We start from the raw sequence: 15816 nt of genomic DNA on the forward strand, positions 1-15816 counted from the left end.
AGATGTTATTATTAAGATATTGGACAATGGGGTGGTGCCAGTGGCTCAAAGGAGTAGGGCACCGGCCCCATATACCAGAGGTGGTGGGTTCAAACCCGGCCCTGGCCAAAAACTGCAAAAAAAAAATTGGACAATGTTAATGTTCATGGTCACTCTGTATTTTGTAAGCAGCTGAAAATGTAAGAGAATTGATTTAAAATGTCATTCCAATACTAATATGAAGCCAGTAGACGATGTAATTCACAACCACGTAGGAGAAGAACTCATTTCAATTTAAGTTTAGGAGAGGAGGAACAAGGAGGGGTTAAGATGCTCCCACTGAATGGACACAATGTAGGCGTGTGTGGCACACCTTTTGGGTGCAGGACATAACTATAAGAGGGACTCTACCTAACGACTTCAAACATTGTGATTTAGTTGTGTATACCCTCGCATTAACCTGAAATAAAAAATAAATAAAATGTCATTCCAGGGGATTGGGGTATAGTTGATATTAAGAAGTGACAGGCATCTTCCAAATTACCTTCCAAATAATACAGATCTCCTCTTTGTTTTATCTGTATGAACATACCTAGATTTACTATGAAATTCCTTGTCACTGAAAACGTTACATTCAGATTTCTGCGTTCTGGGAGGTATGTACTTAAAGTTGAACATTAAATTAATATGAATGTCAAGTCCTTTTTTTTTGAGACAGAGTTTTACTATGTCACCCTGAGTAAAGTGCTATGGCATCATAGCTCACAGCAGCCTCAGACTCTTGGGCTTAAGCAATTCTCCTGCCTGAGCCTCCCAGGTAGCTGGGACTATAGGCCCCCACCACAACGCCTGGCTATTTGTTGTTGTCATTGCTGTTTAGAAGGCCTGGGCCAGGTTTGAACCCACCAGCCCTGGTGCGTGTGGCTCGCACCCTAACCACTGGGCAACAGGCACCGAGCCTGAATGTCACGTCTTGACATGGACTTCCATAGTGAGGACAGGATTTATTCATCTGCAGGTGTAGGATGTGACTTGATAGGCAGTTTAAATGATTCCTTGATGTGCCATTGGGTTTTGTAAAAGAATGTAACATGCTAAGTGCCTCAAAAATATGCATTTCCCTCATCTTCACACAATTCTTCTTTATTACCATTCCAATCTATTATTTATAAATATTGTCTAAACAAGACCTTTTAAACAAAAAGGAATGAATGAATTTAAAAGATCTTTTTTGTTTATTCTTGCTGACTTGTTTACATTCTTTGTAGATTCTGGATATTAGCCCTTTGTTGGTTATATAGTTTGTAAATATTTCCTCTCATTCTGTAAGCTACTTACACTGTTGATTATTTCTTTTGCTGTGCATAGATTTTTTAGTTTTGTTAAGTCCCATTTATTTATTTTAGGTGTTGCTGTATTTTCTTATGGTGTCTTACTCATAAAGTCTTTGCCTAGGTCAATGTCTATAAAAGTTTTTCCTAAGAAAATGCCAGGAAGGCTAAAAAAAAATGTTTTTCCTACATTTTCTTCTAGTATTTTTGTGATTTCAGGGCTTACATCTAAGTCTTTAATCCATCTTGAGTTAATTTTTGTGTATAGTGAGAGATAAGGATCCTGTTTCATTCTTTTGCGTGTAGCTATCCAGTTTTATGAGCACTATTTATTGAATAGGACATCCTTTCCCCAACAGACACAAATAGACTCTTCTCAAAAGAAATTAGACAAATGGTCAGCAAATATATGAAAAAATGTTCAATATCACTAATTACTAGGGAAATGAAAATTAAATCCACCATGAGATATCACTACCTCTGTCAGAATCATTATTATTAAAAAGTAAAACAAACAAAAAAACACAAGACATGCTGCTGTGGTTGTGGTGAAAATTCCCACTGTTGGTGGGAATGTAAACTTTTATAACAGTTATGGAAAGTGATATGGAGATTCCTCAAAGAAATAAAAAAAAAAAATAGACTTACCATTTGACCCAGCAATCTCACTACTGGGTATCTACCCCAAAGAAGAAAGTCATTTTATCAAAAACACATTTGTGTCAGAATGCTTATCACGACATAATTCACAGTGGCAAAGATATGGAATCAATCAAGTGTCCATAAACTGATGAGTGGATAAAGAAAATGTAACACACACACACACACACACACACACACGTGCTTGGTTACATCAGCAAACCCGTGGAACCTATTAACAAAAAAAGAGAAACTTAGCTCTATGAATCAGGAAATGTATCAAGGACAATCACTACTGTATGTCTAATAAGTATTGAAATTAACTAAAAATAAAATGTTAGGGGAAGAAAGAAAATCCAGCTCTCCATAAATTATTACTTTATATTTTTACTATATTCATATTAGAATCATTCAGATTTTCAGTTGATCCATAACTTTTTACTTTTAGTTTATCCTAGTTAAATAATTCAATTTTAAAATAAGTACTTTCCTTTGTTGGTTATGTCCCTATACATATAGAAAACTGTTCTACAATTTTGTAACTATATTTTTAATATTTTCATCTTAATAGGCATATAACTATTCTTAGACTTATTTGAAAATATGTCAAACGATCTATGAACCAAGTGTATGGTGCCCCATGATTATACTAATGTACACAGCTATGATTTAATAAAAAAAGAAAAAATTATAAAAAAAAAAGAAAATTTTAAAAGTGTTAACATTTCTATAAACTGATCTTTTTTTTTTTTTTTTGCAGTTTTTGGCCAGGGCCAGGTTTGAATCCACCATCTCTGGTATATGGGACTGGCACCCCATTTGTTTGAGCCACAGGCACTGCCCCTAAACTGGTCTTTTAGTAAGATAAAGAAATCACAGATGAGTAATATTTCTTAATAAGTATGTGGTTCGATATTAATGCATATGTGAAAGATGATGTTACTGTTGTTTCTTTAAAACATAACTAGTAACAGCTACTGCCAAATGAACATTGAGCTTTTAACTATTTGAAAAGATTCCCTTTCTTTCTGCCTAATTAAACACTAAAGATCATATTTTTCTTTTTCATGTTTTGGTAATTCTATTAAAAGTAAGTGAAAACAAATTTGCAATTTTAAATAATATTCTACAGATAATTTTCAGTTATGTAAAGGTATCAACTAGGTTGGAGATAGTCACATTTATTATTTTTGTCACACATATATGAGGTTTTAAGCATCTTATGCCGGCCTTTTCTCTCATTATTATGACAATAGAAACACGACTGTACTTGAAATGTAAACATGCATCTTATAATAACACTCCAACTACATTGTACCATATTTTTATTCGGGAAGGATCACTTCGTAGAGTTGAATTCTGTCTACATAATGGGCTCCAAATTGCTCTTTTTTCTTCTTTCGTGTCTCAACCATACCAGTTTGTGTAGCTTACCAAGCAGACAGAAGATTCCAGAGATGTGGTTTTCAGATCTGGCCCTCTGGGAGTGCTCACACATTCCTAAAACTTAATTGGTTTCATGATCCTTCATGGTAATAGGTCTCGGTTTCCCTTTGTGAAAATTATTATTATTATTATTATTATTATCATTAGAGATAGAGTCTCACTTTGTCACCCAGGGTAGAATGCCATGGCATCATAGCTCACAGCAACCACAAACTCTTGAGCATGAGCGATCCTCTTGCTTCAGCCTCCCAAGTAGCTAGGATGATAGGCACCCTCCACAATGCTTGGCTATTTTTAGAGATGGGGTCTCCCTCTTGCTCAGGCCTATTTCCAACTCCTGAGCTCAAGAAATCCACTGACCTCAGCCTACCAGAGTGCTAGAATTACAGGTGTGAGCCACTGTGCCCTGCCCTCCCCTTGTGAAAATTATTGAGTTTTATTTCATAAAGTCAAAGATTCTGTCTTGCTATACTGTTCTACGTTCCATTAAGAGAAGGCTAAGGGATGACCTAAGAACCATTTTTAGGAAGGTTACTGTTATTTTTGCAAGTTGGATTATGGTAATGCATAAGAATTTATGCAGAACAACTTTACTTTCCAAGAGAAAATAAAAGTATATAAACACATTTTAAATTAAACCGGAGGAGAAATAAGTTCTTATTTACTATTGGAATGGGCTAGAGAGTGGCATTTTGGAGTTATAAAAATGGATAAGAGCTTGGACTTTTGAAGTGGAATCAGTCATCTGTCAATCATTTACTCCTTAACTTTGAGAAGTCCTTTACCTTTTGTCTCAATGTCCTCATCCAAAATGTGTGCCCAACAATGCCTACTTTTCAAAATAAAATATGTTTATAGGCAAGCATAGTTCCTGACAGTTAGTAACAGTTATAAATATTATAATCTTCTCTATAATTAAGAAAGCAATCAACATTTATGTTCTGATTCATATAGATATTTTAATGCCTTTGGATATAAATTTATAAGGTAATCTCTCCAGTTTAGTTTCACTGGTGTACCAGAAACTCCTATTCAAATTTCAAATATAACATTATACCATTTACATTTGAATTCACATGTAACTGTAAATTTTTACAATCTAGTATAAGTAGACTAATATTGCTATCAAAAATTAACATGAAAAGTATTGAGTAGAATTCTGGAAAGAATACAGCCAAACCTAACTCAAACTGTGGGGCCTTGGACAAAATGCTGAATCTTGTTCAGCTGTGTGTTTTTAATTAAATGAAGATTCAGACTGGAAACTTCCACAAGCTACTTGCTGTTTTAATTCTATTATTTTATGGCTCGGCGCCTGTAGCTCAGTGAGTAGGGCACCAGCCACATATACCGAACCTGGTGGGTTCGAGCCCGGGCCAGGCCTGCTAAACAACAATGACAATTGCAACCAAAAAATAGCCAGGTGTTGTGGCGGGTGCCGATAGTCCCAGCTACTTGGGAGGCTGAGGCAAGAGAATCGCTTAAGCCCAGGAGTTTGAGGTTGTTGTGAGCCGAGACTCCACAGCATTTTACCGAGGGCAACATAGTGAGACTCGGTCTCAAAAAAAAAAAAAATCTATTACTTTATGATAGCTAGTCATTATTGTTATTATTATTATTTTTTTTTTTTTTGCAGTTTTTGGCAGGGGTTGGGTTTGAACCTACCACCTCCGGCATATGGGGCCGGTGCCCTACTCCTTTGAGCCACAGGCGCCGCCCCCGCTAGTCCTTATTTTTACTATTTAAGAGATAATTATAGTTTACCAAAATCTACATTTATGTGTAGATGGTAGATGTCCCTTTAACAAAAGGAATAATTTAGAGCATACAAGTTGTGAGCAAATGGTTGTCAAGATTTACTTTACTTTCCTTCTAAATATTAGTTTTTCAAACAAAAGGTCTTCAGATGATTGATAAGCCACTTCCTGTCAAGTGCAAGAGCGAATCTTTCTGAGCGACTGTCAGAAGGTTTGATTCTTGATTCTCTCTTTAAATAGACTCCATAGGGCAGCCTAGACAAAGAACACAATGGCAGGGAAGACACATTGAGTCAAACTGGAAACCCTGTGTCCTTTAAAAGCAGCAACATTTTTTTTTTAAGCATAGAATTAATAATATCCCCAAAATGAGATTTCTACAACTAAATTGGGATCAGAAAGGATTGAAGAGTACAACACTGCATGTGCTATAAAGAGCTTGAAAATATTTTCTTTTAAAAAATGTATAAAATATATATTTTTTAACCTGACCTAACCCCTGATGCTTGGGTAAAAGCAGAATGGCACTTCTTCTCAGGTAAAAATTTCCAGCAAAATAAACTGAGGTGATAGTTTTTCATTTTTCTGATTGACAGAATAAAGGTATAAAAAGAACTTTAAAAAGGTGATAAAAATATGCAATGGTTAATTTATTAATAAATGCTAAAGCACCCCTGTAATTTTAAAATTTGTACTTTATAGCATTTTCCACCATTAATATTATTCTCTCCTTCAAAAATAGAGGTTTGGATATATGTAGCCTTTACATAAAGGTATTTAGGTTTCCTGACAGCTTTGGGGGCTGGAAAAATAAAATAACATCCATTAATGTATGACAAAATTAGAAACACACATACTCTATACAAAACGATGCAACTGAAACACAACAGAACAGCTCTTTTTAATTTATTCTTTACTAACATAATTAAATATATTTCCCTTAGTGTCTAACATAAAGCAAAGAGACTCCTACAATTTTGAAAATACAGAATGTCCCCAAAGTCACCTCTAACATTGCTATACTTGGGGAAAATGGGAAATTGTGACTAAATGTACCTTTATTTACAAAATATTCATTATAAGATTTTACAAAATATTTACAAAATATTCTCTGTGCATTGGTCACCTCTGTAAAATTTTGTAAAGAATATTTTGCAAATAAAGGTATGTAGAGCTACAATTTCCTATTTTCCCTATGAATGGTGACATTAGGGGCTATATCTTTGGGGGAACCCTGTAGGTTATCTCTAGACAAGATACCTACCTTGGAGAGTAGAATGAATAATCCTCCAAATATGTGTATTCACTGAGAAGTTCTTTTTTTTTTAATAAAACCTTATTTTATTCTTTTTTTTTTTTTGCCTTTTTTTTTTTTTTTTTATTGTTGGGGATTCATGGAGGGTACAATGAGCCAGGTTACACTGATTGCAATTGTTAGGTAAAGTCCCTCTTGCAATCATGTCTTGCCCCCATAAAGTGTGACACACACCAAGGCCCCACCCCCCTCCCTCCGTCCCTCTTTCTGCTTTTCCTCCCCCCCATAACCTTAATTGTCATTAATGTCCTCATATCAAAATTGAGTAAATAGGATTCATGCTTCTCCATTCTTGTGATGCTTTACTAAGAATAATGTCTTCCACTTCCATCCAGGTTAATACGAAGGATGTAAAGTCTCCATTTTTTTTAATGGCTGAATAGTATTCCCTGGTATACATATACCACAGCTTGTTAATCCATTCCTGGGTTGGTGTGCATTTAGGCTGTTTCCACATTTTGGCTATTGTAAATTGAGCTGCAATAAACAGTCTAGTACAAGTGTCCTTATGATAAAAGGATTTTTTTCCTTCTGGGAAGATGCCCAGCAATGGGATTGCAGGACCAAATGGGAGGTCTAGCTTGAGTGCTTTGAGGTTTCTCCATACTTCCTTCCAGAAAGGTTGTACTAGTTTTGAGTCCCACCAGCAGTGTAAAAGTGTTCCCTTCTCTCCACATCCACGCCAGCATCTGCAGTTTGAGATTTTGTGATGTGGGCCATTCTCACTGGGGTTAGATGATATCTCAGGGTTGTTTTGATTTGCATTTCTCTAATATATAGAGATGATGAACATTTTTTCATATGTTTGTTAGCCATTTTTCTGTCATATTTAGAGAAGGTTCTATTCATGTCTCTTGCCCATTGATATATGGGATTGCTGGCTTTTTTCATGTGGATTAATTTGAGTTCTCTATAGATCCTAGTTATCAACCTTTAGTCTGATTGAAAATATGCAAATATCCTTTCCCATTGTGTAGGTTGTCTCTTTGCTTTGGTTATTGTCTCCTTAGCTGTACAGAAGCTTTTCAGTTTAATGAAGTCCCATTTGTTTATTTTTGTTGTTGTTGCAATTGCCATGGCAGTCTTCTTCATGAAGTCTTTCCCCAAGCCAATACCTTCCAGTATTTTTCCTATGCTTTCTTTGAGGATTTTTATTGTTTCATGCCTTAAATTTAAGTCCTTTATCCATTTTGAATCAATTTTTGTGAGTGGGGAAAGGTGTGGGTCCAGTTTCAGTCTTTTACATGTAGACATCCAGTTCTTCCAACATCATTTATTGAATAGGGAGTCTTTCCCCCAAGGTATGTTCTTGTTTGGTTTATCAAAGATTAGGTGGTTGTAAGATGTTAGTTTCATTTCTTGGTTTTTAATTGGATTCCAAGTGTCTATGTCTCTGTTTTTGTGCCAGTACCATGCTGTCTTGAGCACTATGGCTTTGTAGTACAGACTAAAATCTGGTATGCTGATGCCCCCAGCTTTACTTTTGTTACAGAGAACTGCCTTAGCTATACGGGTTTTTTCCCGGTTCCATACAAAACGCAGAATCATTTTCTCCAAATCTTGAAAATACGATACTGGTATTTTGATAGGAATGGCATTGAATAGGTAGATTGCTTTAGGAAGTATAGATATTTTAACAATGTTGATTCTTCCCATCCATGAGCATGGTATGTTCTTCCATTTGTTAATATCCTCTGCTATTTCCTTTCTGAGGATTTCACAATTTTCTTCATAGAGGTCCTTCACCTCCTTCATTAGGTATATTCCTAGGTATTTCATTTTCTTTGAAACTATGGTGAAGGGAGTTTTTTGTCCTTAATTAGCTTCTCATCTTGACTGTTATTGGTGTATACAAAGCCTACTAACTTGTGGACATTGATTTTATATCCTGAAACATTACTGTATTTTTTGATGACTTCTACGAGTCTTGTGGTTGAGTCTTTGGAGTTCTCTAAGTATAAGATCATGTCGTCAGCCAAGAGGGAGTGTTTGACCTCCTCTGCTCCCATTTGGATTCCCTTTATTTCCTTGTCTTGCCTAATTGTGTTGGCTAGAACTTCCAGCACTATGTTGAATAGTAAAGGTGACAGAGGACAACCTTGTCTGGTTCCAGTTCTAAGAGGAAAAGCTTTCAGTTTTACTCCATTCAGTAAAATCTTAGCTGTTGGTTTGTCATAGATAGCTTCAATCAGTTTTAGAAATGTGCCACCTATGCCTATACTCTTCAGTGTTCTAATTAGAAAAGGATGCTGGATTTTATCAAATGCTTTTTCTGCATCTATTGAGAGGGTCATGTGATCTTTATTTTTGCCTCTGTTAATATGGTGGATAACCTTTATGGACTTGCATATGTTAAACCAGCCTTGCATCCCTTGGATGAAACCTACTTGTTCATGATGAATGACTTTTTTGATGATAAGCTGTAATCTATTGGCTAGGATTTTGTTGAGAATTTTTGCATCTATATTCATGAGTGAGATTGGTCTGAAATTCTCCTTTTTGTTTGGGTCTTTTCCTGGTTTTGGTATCAGGGTGATGTTTGCTTCATAGAATGTATTGGGGAAGATTCCTTCTTCCTCAATTTTTTGGAATAATTTCTGCAGTACAGGAATAAGCTCTTCCTTGAAGGTTTGATAGAATTCTGGAGTGAAGCCATGTGGACCAGGGCATTTTTTGGTTGGAAGATTTTTTTATTGTTTCTTTAATCTCAGTGCTTGAAATTGGTCTGTTCAGGAGCTCTATTTCTTCCTGGCTAAGTCTAGGGAGAGGGTGTGATTCCAAATATTGATTCGTTTCCTTCACATTGTCAAATTTCTGGGCATAGAGTTTCTGGTAGTATTCAGAAATAATCTCTTGTATCTCTGTGGGATCACTTGTTATTTCCCCTTTATCATTTCTGATTGACATTACTAGAGACTTTACCTTTCTATTTCTTGTTAGTCTGGACAATGGTTTATCTATTTTATTTATTTTTTCAAAAAACCAACTCCTTAGTTATTTTGCTAAGACCTTTACAAGAAAATGCTACAAAAGCTATGTTAACTAATGGGATGAAAATTTGTCAAACGATCTATGAACCAAGTGTATGGTGCCCCACGATCATACTAATGTACACAGCTATGGTTTAATAAAAATAAATAAAAAGAAAAAAACAACTCCTTGTTTCATTAATTTTCTGAATGATTCTTTTGTTTTCAATTTCATTGATCTCTGATTTGATTTTGGATATTTCTTTTCTTCTACTGAGTTTAGGCTTAGATTATTCTTCTTTTTCCAATTCCATAAGATGGCTTGTGAGATTGTTGATGTGCTCTCTTTCTGTTTTTCGAGTGTAGGCATCTAAAGCGATGAATTTTCCTCTCAAAACTGCTTTTGCAGTATCCCACAGGTTTTGGTAGCTTGTGTCTTCATTGTTGTTATGCTCAAGGAAGTTAATGATTTCCTGTTTTATTTCTTCCTGCATCCATCTGTTATTCAACAGAAGATTGTTTAATTTCCATGCCTTTGTGTGGGGTCGAGCATTTTTGTTAGAGTCGAGTTCCACCTTTAGTGCCTTATGGTCTGAGAAGATACAAGGTAAAATTTCAATTCTTTTGATCCTGTTGATATTTGTTTTGTGTCCCAGGATATGATCAATTTTGGAGAATGTTCCATGGGGTGATGAGAAGAATGTATATTCTTTATCTTTGGGATGGAGTGTTCTATATGCATCTATCAAGCACAGTTGTTCTAGGGTCTCATTTAAATCTCTTATATCTTTGTTTAATTTCTGTTTAGAGGATCTGTCCAGCTCTGTAAGAGGAGTGTTAAAGTCCCCTGTTATTATGGTATTATCAGATATCATATTGCTCAGACTGAGTAAGGTCTGTTTCAAGAATCTGGGAGCATTTAAATTGGGTGCATAAATATTTAGAATTGAAATGTCTTCTTGTTGTAGTTTTCCCTTGACCAAGATAAAGTGACCATCTTTGTCTTTTTTGACTTTAGTTGCTTTAAGTCCACATGAATCTGAAAATAAGATTGCAACACCTCTTTTCTTCTGAATTCCATTTGCCTGAAAAATTGTCTTCCAACCCTTGACTCGGAGCTTTAATTTGTCTTTTGAAGCCAGGTGTGTTTCTTGTAGACAGCAAATGGATGGCTTGTGTTTTTTAATCCAGTCAGCCAATCTATGTCTCTTCAGTGGGGAATTCAAGCCATTAACATTTATTGAGATAATTGATAAGTGTGGTAGTATTCTATTCGTCTTATTTGGTGAGAGTCCATTGCTTAGTTTTATCTTTTGCATCAGTGTGGAGGTTAGGTTCTGTCCTTTATTTTCTGAGTTCTTACTTTGCTGTTGATCCATTGTGGTGATCAGTGTGCAGAACAGGTTGAAGTATTTCCTGTAGAGCTGGTCTTGTTGTGGCGAATTTCCTCAATGTTTGTATATCCATAAATGATTTGATTTCTCCGTCAATTTTTAAGCTTATCTTATCACGGTACAGAATTCTGGGCTGGAAATTGTTCTGTTTAAGTAGATTAAAGGTGGATGACCATTGTCTTCTTGCTTGGAAAGTTTCATTAGAGAAGTCTGCGGTCACTCTGATGGATTTGCCCCTATAAGTTAACTGGCGCTTATTCCTGGCAGCTTGCAGAATCTTTTCTTTTGTCTTGACTTTGGACAGGTTCATCACAATGTGTCTTGGAGAAGCTCGGTTAGAGTTGAGGTGACCCGGGGTCCGATATCCCTCTGAAAGCAGTGTGTCAGAATCTTTGGTGATATTTGGGAAATTTTCTTTTATAATATTCTCTAGTATGGCTTCCATTCCTCTGGGGCATTCTTCTTCCCCTTCTGGAATTCCTATAACTCGTATGTTGGAACGCTTCATAAAGTCCCGTAATTCTGACAGTGAACGTTCTGCTTTCTCTCTCTTCTTTTCTGCCTCTTTTACTATCTGAGTTATCTCAAGAACTTTGCCTTCTACCTCTGAAATTCTTTCTTCTGCATGGTCTAACCTGTTGCTGATACTTTCCATTGCATCTTTAAGTTCCCTAATTGACTGTTTCAGTTACTTCAGCTCTGCTATATCCTTTCTGTGTTCTTCATATCGTTCATCTCTTATTTGATTCTGTTTTTGGATTTCCATTTGGTTATTTTCCACTTTATTAGGAATTTCCTTCACTGTTTCCATCATTTCTTTCATTGTTTTCATCATGTGTATTCTGAATTCCCTTTCTGTCATTCCTAACATTTCTTCATAGGTGGAATCCTCTGCAGTAGCTACCTCATGGTCCCTTGGTGGGGTTGTTCTGGACTGGTTCTTCATGTTGCCTGGAGTTTTCTGCTGATTCTTCCTCATGAGTGATTTTTTTTTTTTTTTTTTTTTTGTAGAGACAGAGTTTCACTTTATTGTCCTCGGTAGAGTGCCGTGGCATCACACAGCTGACAGCAACCTCCAACTCTTGGGTTTAGGCGATTCTCTTGCCTCAGCCTCCTAAGTAGCTGGGACTACAGGCGCCTGCCACAACGCCCGGCTATTTTTTTTTGTTTTTGCAGTTTTGGCCGGGGCTGGGTTTGAACCCGCCACCCTCGGCATATTGGGCCGGCGCCCTGCTCACTGAGCCACAGGCCCTGCCTATGAGTGATTTCTTTTATCTGTTTCCTTGCCCTTATTTTCCTTTCCCTTCCTCTTACTCTTTAAGTTCTCGTGCCTGTGGACTAAGGGTTCGATGAGTCCTTTTGGTACAGGACCAGAAGGGTGAGAAGGTTGAAGAGCAAAAAAGGAATGAAAGAAAGGAGGACTCAGTGAAAAGGAAAAAAAATAGAGAAAGGAGAGGGGGTGGGTAAAGGGAATATTGACAAAAAGAAGAGAGGCACAGAAAGAGGGAGAGAGAGCAATACAGGTGTACAGTAGGGTACTTTGATACAACCTTAAAAAAAAACCACCTCCTCGGGGTGCCCAGTTGGGTGGTTCCCTTGAGGTCAGCAGCTCTTTGCTAACCTGATCAGACACAGTACCCCACCTCCACCAAGTAGAGAGGAAAGACAAAAATGCTATAAATAAAACCAAAACAAGCAAACAGAAAATTTTATGGGATAAAATTCGGTGAAAAACCAAATAATAGCGGTCGAAACTCTAGCAGAAATGAAGTTCTAGTTATTGAAAAAGGCAGCAATTGGAAATTATAATTAAACTAGAAAAATTGAGAAAGAAAAAAGATCTGTACGGAAAAGGTTGAAATTAAAAAACAAAACAACATCAATAACATCAAAATAAACAAAAAAAAACAACCAAACCAAAAAAACAACAACAAAAAAACACAACCCAAAACAAAGCAATATGTATATGTTGTTGACTATTGTCTGGGCAACACGTGGTCTTCTGGGGTCTGAGATGTTAATCACAGTTCTGATAGGACTGGAGGCTGCTGATTTCTGAAACCCCAGCAGGTAGACACCCTAAATCTCTCTTCAGCCCACTTAAAAGTCACTTTGAACTTCTAAACTTGCTGAGCAGAAGCTTTCCCAGGAAAGTGCTTGTTGCTGGAATCACTGCTGAAGTGGCTATCCATTTACCCAGTGTGCCAAAACCGGTCTCACTCTGACCCTGAGGGTTAGGGCTGCAAGGCGGCTCAGCCCCACCCTTAGGCTACTCAGTCGCTAGGTTACCAGCTTCTACCCGATTCTAGCTCTCCGACCCTGAGGGCAGAGCTTGCTGGTGGAGATCACTCACAATGGCTTCCTGTGGCCCGCAGCCAAACACTATTAGCTCCGTCTGGCTCAGCGGCTCAGACTGGGGCCCTAGACAACGGCCAAAGTTCTCCGCACTCCCGCTCAGGCTCTCCCCAAGGCAGTTCAACTGAGTGCCAAGTCCAAAGACACCAAAACAGTTCAAGGGTAAGGCCTTTCCGGTTTGCAGTCTCGCTGCTACTGAACTTACATTTGTGGGCGGGTTTAGACCGATTGAACACACGCGACCACTTGCCGGTTTTCCACTGTTTTAGTCCTCCTCTTGGGGTCCAGAAGTCTCTCACTGACTCCCTGTATCCTCACAGGGGTGATGATAGGCAGATCCCACCAGCCAGAGATGTCTGGAGTCCTATCTCCCCAGACTCACGGTGCCCAGATGCAAGGAAGCTGTTACTCGGCCGCCATCTTGCTCCCCTCCCATTGTGAAGTTCTTTATAAATAGTAGCTCTACTAGGCAATGAGGGCAAATATTGTTTATAACACAATTAAGGAAATAAATAAAGGAAAGAAGAAAGAATGAAAGAAACATGATATTAGCATAAAATGTGTAAGACTCATGACAACTGTCATAATCATATGTGCTATATAAGAACTTTGGGCATTCAGGAGCAGGGGAGTTAACGAAAAAATACATAGTCGAATTTTTTAAATGAATTTGAAATTATTTTTCTATTTACTCTTTGATTTTATTCTTATAATCACCTTGTCTTTGATGCAGGATAATTTTTTTCCAATGCTTATGGTAGGATAAAACTAATTTTACTGGCATAATGCTTTTAAAATTCAAAATATGTTTACAAGGTACAGGGGTGTGACAATTAAGTTCACGATGTCATCCTAGAAAAAGTGCTTCTTACCTCATTGCTGAATGTCACTATCTTCAATTTCCAAAATTGCCTTGAAGGGTGGAATAGGCACTGGCGTTGGTGCATGGCTTCTTAAGGGGAGTACTTTAAAGGTGACCATAGTGATAGTCAAAAATGAAGTATGCAGCACTTTTTCTAGGATGAGTTTGCAAACTTAATTGTCAGACCTTGTACTTAACTTGATTGTTTTCCATATCTGATGCATTTTCTTTAATACTGTGGTATTGAATTCAAAGAAGGCTTTTATTTTATTAGTGAATCTTAGTAACCTGGCAGGCACCGCTAGGTGTTGATACAACAACTATCGCGTTTTTCTTCTCTCTTGATTTGTTGACCAGTATAGAGGCTAAAAGTATCAGAAAATGAACCTTCTGGGCCAAGGTACAAATTTCTCTTGCTTTTGGCATATGAGGGTTTGGCCAGTAGCAGACTTCTGAGACTGAATTTCTGTCTTATAAATGGAAAGGACACACAAGAGGGTCTTCTTTTATCAGCAGCCTTCTTTTCAGCTTTAGACATCCAAAAATGGGTCATAAATGTTAAGGAAAAAATTCGTCCTCATCATCATAAGAGGGGAAAGGACAAATCAAGACTGAGGATGAACGTTCCTTCATAATATTCTTTATGCTATTAACCATTTGGGAAAGCCATTGACTTATAGTTGAGCAATGGTTTTACATTCTCCTGTTAGAGTGAATTATTTCTGAGGACTGTATCCTCCCATATTCATGACACTGCTTTTTGGATAGCAATCACTGTTTCCTTGGTTATCCTCCTGAGACAGTTATTGGGAAATATGTATTTTGTCCCCTCCCACAAGCTCTGAAATTTCTCTTTACATTACATTTATTATGCTCTGAGTTTGCTCTATACCCCAATCCAACATCCACTGACTGCCTCTTCTTTTTCCACCCCAAATTATTTCTAGCCACATTGCCAAACTTTCTGCAACAAAATAAAATGGCATCATTAAGGTAGTGCAATAATAAAATGACAATATAAAGCTGCCGTGAATTTAAATAAAAATCTATTCCCATGTAAAATTCCCAAGGAGAAATTAGAGTCCACAGACTAAATAACCCTGTGTAAAGTAACATCCAGAATAAACCTCACCAATCAAATGACCTTACTCTCATGAGTTTAAAGATCTAAAGAAATTAAAATTCATAATTTATATCCCCAATTTCTCATCCTGCAAAAATCTCATTCAGGAGGCTTCTTCATGATGGTTCCCAACTGAAATTCATTTAGCAGCTTCATTATGGGATGCTTCTTACTGGAATGAGTATGATTTGTTCAGGGCAGAAGTAGTAATTCAACATCAATATTCTAATGAGCTTTAATTTTTAAAGAGTCAAAAGACACAGCAAATTAAAGGGACAAAAAAGATTACCATGACATTGTATCCACAGCTGCAAATTTTAGGAAGAAAAGTAATCCAAAGCATTTAATGATGGATAGAACAAGTCAGACTAACAGGAATATTTAAGACTTTAACAACTGTATCAAATGATTAGACCTAACAGACATTTGCAGAACACTCCCCCCAACAACCAAAGAATACATTCTTCTCAAGTACACATTCAACATTCTTCAAGATAAAACAGATGCCAGTCTATAAAACAAACCTCAATAAATGTGAAAGGACTGAAATCAATAAGATATGTGTTCTCGGACTACTACATAATTAAATTAGATACCAATAATGGAGTAAATATGGAAAATCAACAAATATGAGGAAATTAAACAG

The sequence above is a fragment of the Nycticebus coucang genome, chromosome X (genome assembly GCF_027406575.1).
Source record: "Nycticebus coucang isolate mNycCou1 chromosome X, mNycCou1.pri, whole genome shotgun sequence".
Taxonomy (NCBI): Eukaryota; Metazoa; Chordata; class Mammalia; order Primates; family Lorisidae; genus Nycticebus; species Nycticebus coucang.